Genomic DNA, 5975 nt, shown 5'->3' with positions numbered 1-5975 from the left:
TCAACCATACTCTATCGCCTGGAACAAAAACAGGAGCCGGCCTTCTACGTTTATCAGCGTGTTTCTTAACCAGCATAGAATTGTGCAGAAGAATTTGTCGAGTCTGATCCCACAACTTCCTCAAATTGGCAACATGAACATCAACCGACGGTACCCCTTGGGAAGGAGAAACCGAGGGAAGAATGGATGGATGAAAGCCATAATTCATGAAGAAGGGGCTTGAATGAGTAGAATCACAAACGAGATTGTTGTGCGCAAACTCCGCCCAAGGAATCAAACCGACCCAATCATCCTGGTGTTCGGAAACAAAACAACGTAAATATTGTTCAATCTTTTGGTTGGTGCGTTCAGCAGCTCCGTTAGACTGAGGATGATAGACAGAAGAGAAATTCAATTTGATACCCAGTTGAGAGCAGAAGGATCTCCAAAAACGAGAAACAAATTGGGAACCTCTGTCAGATACAATTTGGGAGGGTATCCCATGTAAACGAAAAATCTCCCTTGCGAATATTTCTGCCAATTCGGGAGAAGACGGAAGTTTAGGCAGAGGAACAAAGTGAGCCATCTTGGTGAATCTGTCAACCACGGTGAGGATAACAGTCTGTTTTTTAGAGATAGGTAAATCGACAATAAAGTCCATAGCCAAACAGGACCATGGCTTTTCTGGAACCTCTAAGGGATGCAGAAATCCACATGGAAGCGTATGAGGTTGCTTGGTCTTTGTACAAACCTCACACGCACCGATGAAATCTTTAATATCCCTACGTAAAGCAGGCCACCAGAAGTCTTTAGAGATCAAAGCGCACGTCTTGCGAATGCCAGGATGTCCAGCCACCTTGCTGTTGTGGAAACATTGTAACAGTTCCAGTTGAAGAGCAGGAGGAACGAAATGTCGACCCCCGGGAGTCTGTTTAGGGGCTAGATGTTGCAGCTTTAAGATCTCGGCAAGTAACGGAGAGTGAATCCTGAGATTCGTGTTAGCGATAATATTGCATTTCGGAACTATAGAGGAAAGAACAGGTTCAGATATAGTAGAAGGTTCATATTGGCGAGACAAAGCATCGGCTTTAGAGTTCTTAGAACCAGGTCTATAAGTAAGCACATAATTGAAGTGGGTCAGGAATAAGGACCAACGAGCTTGTCTGGCGGACAGTCGCTTAGCCTCCCCAATATAGGACAAGTTCTTGTGATCCGTTAAAATGGTAACAGGATGTAAGGTCCCCTCCAATAAATGTCTCCACTCCTTTAAAGCCATAATGACTGCTAACAATTCCCTGTCACCGATGTCATATCTGCTCTCAGGCCCAGATAGTTTCTTGGAAAAAAAACCACAAGGGTGTAGTGGTTTGTCCACCCCTAACCTTTGTGACAGAATAGCACCTACGCCTGTCTCAGAGGCATCGACCTCGAGTAGGAACGGCAGAGTCGTATCAGGATGGACTAAAATTGGGGCAGAAGCAAAAAGTTCCTTGAGAGTCTTGAAAGCAACGAGAGCTTCAGTAGACCAAGTCTTAGTGTCAGCCCCCTGTCTGGTCATATTGGTAATAGGCGCAATAATAGAAGAGTATCCCTTAATGAAGCGCCTATAATAATTGGAGAAACCAATAAACCTCTGAATAGCCTTGAGTCCCTTATGCAATGGCCAATCTAAAATAGACTGGAGTTTGTCGGGATCCATCTTAAAGCCTTCCCCAGAAATCACGTAACCAAGAAAGTCTATCTGAGACTGGTCAAAACTACATTTCTCCAATTTGCAGTATAACCCATGTTGAAGGAGTTTGTGTAATACCTTTCTGACTTGCCTGTGGTGGGTCTCAATCTCTCTAGAGTGAATAAGTATGTCGTCCAGGTAAACAATAACACAATCATGTTGAAATTCCCTAAGAACTTCATTAATCAAATCCTGAAATACTGCCGGTGCGTTACAAAGACCAAAAGGCATGACCGTGTATTCATAATGCCCATAACGGGTATTGAACGCTGTCATCCACTCGTGTCCTTGCTGGATTCTCACCAAGTTATATGCCCCTCTGAGATCCAACTTGGTGAAAATTTTAGAGCCCTTTAGACGATCAAACAGCTCGGTAATCAAAGGAAACGGATAGGCATTTCTGATGGTTATTTTATTCAAACCTCGGTAATCAATGCAAGGTCTTAGCGAACCATCCTTCTTTTTAACAAAAAAAAACCCAGCCCCGGCAGGAGAAGAAGATCTCCTAATGAATCCTTTGTCTAGATTCTCCCGAATATATTCTTCTAGAACTGAATTCTCCTTGGTGGATAGAGGATATACATTGCCCCTCGGAGGCATGGTACCAGGTAGTAGATTAATTTTACAATCAAAAGTCCTGTGTGGAGGTAGAGTATCAGCATTCCTTTTGTCGAATACTGCTTTTAAATCCAGGTACAGAGGCGGTATCTGTATATCTGTAGACTGGGTAGAACTACCTGGTGTGTTAATTTCACCCAATGGAGAAACCCTCCGTAAACACCTCTCCTGGCAACCCTGGCCCCATGAGAGTATCTCCCCTAACTCCCAATCAATAATAGGGTTATGTCTCTTTAACCATGGGTAACCCAGGACTATGGGAACAGAAGGGGACGAAATAAGCATAAGCGATAAGTTTTCCTCGTGTAAGATACTAACAGTTAAGTTAACGGGTATGGTTTCACGAAAGATAACAGGCTCAAGTAAAGGTCTACCATCTATGGCCTCAACGGCCAAGGGTGTATCCCTTAACTGGGATGGGATAGTGTGTTTAGTAGCAAAGGCCTGGTCGATAAAATTCTCAGCAGCTCCGGAATCTATCAAAGCCATGGTCTTTAGTACTCCCTTCTCCCAAGTTAAAGAAACTGGTAGCAGAAGCCTGTGATCTTTATAATTATGAGTAGAGGACAAAATAGAAACACCCAAGGCCTGTCCTCTAGAGAAACTTAGGTGCGAGCGTTTCCCGAGCGATTAGGACAATTCAGGCGTAAGTGACCTCTGACTCCACAATACATACACAATCCCTCCCTTCTCCTGTACTGTCTCTCCTCTTCTGAGAGGCGAGTATTGCCTATCTGCATAGGTTCAGGAAACGGTGAGGTAGTGGAATCAGGACTTTGAAATGCGGGAGCTAATTTAAAGGAAGGTCTAAGGTTCCTCTCTCGAGTGTTCTGTCTCTCTCTTAAACGCTCATCAATACAAGAAATGAACGAAATTAAATCCTCCAAATTTTCAGGGAGCTCTCTAGTAGCAACCTCGTCAAGGATTACATCTGATAGCCCGTTCAAAAATACATCTATATAAGCCTGCTCATTCCACTTAACTTCTGCCGCCAAAGACCTGAACTCTAGTGCATAATCCACAAGTGTTCGGTTCTCTTGTCTCAGGCGCAACAGTAATCTAGCTGCATTGACCTTTCTACCAGGAGGGTAAAAAGTTCTTCTAAAGGCAGCTACAAAGGCATTATAATTATATACTAACGGGTTATCATTCTCCCATAATGGGTTGGCCCATCTCAGAGCTTTCTCAATGAGTAAGGTGATAATAAATCCAACCTTCGCCCTATCTGTAGGATAGGAGCGAGGTTGTAATTCAAAGTGGATACTGATCTGGTTTAAAAAACCACGACACTTCTCAGGTGAACCACCATAACGTACTGGTGGGGTAATACGGGAAGAGGCACCTACAGTGGCTACCTCTAGGCCTGAACTCACAGGGGAAATAGAAGTAGTACGCGTCTCCTCTGGTGGGTTATTAGCACGAGATAATAACGCCTGTAGTGCTAGGGCCATCTGATCCATTCTGTGTTCCATGGCTTCAAACCTAGGATCTGAAGTACCAAGCTGACTGTTTGTACTTGCAGGATCCATTGGCCCTGTCGTAATGTCAGGATCGGGACAGGGATCCAACACGCAGAGTACAGACAGTAGAAAGGTACGTATACCGGACCTTAGAATGGCCGGACTAACGTACGGAGATAGAGAGAATGGTCAAAGGCAAGCCGAGGTCGAGGGAACGAGAAGACAGGTAAGCGAGGAACAAGCCGAGTCAAAGGGTAACAGAGATAAGCAGAGTAATACAAACAAGCCGGGTCGGAACCAAAGGGATAACTGGAATACAAAAGCGCTGAGTGACTAGACAGGCTAGAACCACAACAGGGCAATGAGCAAATGGGAGAAGCACTGTTAAATACCCTGGCTCAGGAGAGTAGACACGCCTCCGACGAGTCCTGATTAGTTTCCAGACAATTGAGTGACAGGTCGGTCCGGGTTGGCGTCATGACGTCGACTACTGAGCGTCGTGTTACAAAAGGAAGTGGATCCCTCGCGGCCGGCGTGTAAATGACCGGGAGGACCGCGAGGGACGGAGGAAACAGCCCTTCTGGACGGATAAACTTCTAAGTCTCTACCTCTCTCAGAGGTAGAGACTTCAGGTACCCTGACAATATCGTCATCATTAACTGCTTCACTTGTATCTGACAACTCAGCAAAGGAAGCAGCAGCAGGTACAACATCATCATCATCACACCGTACGTCCATGTGTGTAATGCTGCCTGCCTGAGACATAGACCAGATATGAGTGGCACTGTGCAGTGGCAGAGGTTGGCAGAGTACACGCTGTAGGCCTGACACACCCGCTTGAAGACAACTAACTGCTATTCAATCTATAACAGTGAAAAAAGTTTTTTGGTTTTAAATAAACGCTATTGTGACACCAGATATGAGTGGCAAATTACACTTGCTCAGGTTGGCAGAGCACACGCTGAAGGAAGGCCTGACACACCCACTTTAAGGACACTGACTGCTATTAGCTTAAACTGGAAACCTTTTTTTCTTTGTAAAACCACGCTACAGAGACACCAGATATGAGTGGCAACTGTCAAAGTACACTGGCAGGGGTCTGCAAAGCACACACTGTAGGCCTGACACACCCGCTTTAAGGACACTGACTGCTGTTAGCTTACACTGGAAAACTTTTTTTCTTTGTAAAAGCACGCTCTAGAGACACCAGATATGAGTGGCAACTGTCAAAGTACACTGGCAGGGGTCTGCATGGCACACGCTGAAGGAAGGCCTGACACACCCGCTTTAATGACACTGACTGCTATTAGTTTACACTGGAAAACTTTTTCTTTGTAAAAGCACGCTCTAGAGACACCAGATATGAGTGCCAACTGTCAAGGTACACTGGCAGGGGTCTGCAGGGCACATGCTGAAGGAAGGCCTGACACACCCGCTTTAAGGACACTGACTGCTATTAGCTTACACTGGAAAACTTTTTTTCTTTGTAAAAGCACGCTATAGAGACACCAGATATGAGTGGCAACTGTCAAGGTACACTGGCAGGGGTCTGCAGGGCACACGCTGAAGGAAGGCCTGACACACCCGCTTTAAGGACACTGACTGCTATTAGCTTACTTTTCTTTTTAAATGTTAAGCTTAAGCTATTGTGACACCCGTGAGTGAGTGGTGGCACTGGGCAAATGGGCACAGTATGCACTGTGTGCCTGACGCAGAAGCTGGCAGGCAGGCAACTGCAATTACATTACACAGAAAAAAGAAAGAAAAAAAAAAAGCAGACTGATGTTCTAGCCCTAAAAAGGGCTTTTTGGGGTGCTGTTCTTACAGCAGAGATCAGATGAGTCCTTCAGGACTGTAGTGGACACTGAATACCCTAGCCTAGCTATCAATTTCCCTATCTAAACAGCAGCAGCTACACTTTCCCTCCTCTCTCTAAGAATGCAGCTTCAGAATGAATCTAAAATGGATGCTGGGAGGGAGGTGGGAGGGTGTGGAAGGGAGGGTCTGCTGCTAATTTGCTGGAATGTGTCTGCTGACCGTGAGGCACAGGGTCAAAGTTTGCTCAATGATAACGAATAGGGGGCGGATCGAGCCGCCCATGTGTTCGCCGGCGGCGGCCGGGAACTATTCGCCGGCGAACAGTTTGGTACATCACTAACCATCAAACACTGTGCTTACAGCGCACT

Source organism: Pelobates fuscus, chromosome 3, assembly GCF_036172605.1.
Source record: "Pelobates fuscus isolate aPelFus1 chromosome 3, aPelFus1.pri, whole genome shotgun sequence".
NCBI classification, from domain to species: domain Eukaryota; kingdom Metazoa; phylum Chordata; class Amphibia; order Anura; family Pelobatidae; genus Pelobates; species Pelobates fuscus.
Note: the sequence above shows the minus strand (reverse complement) of the source record.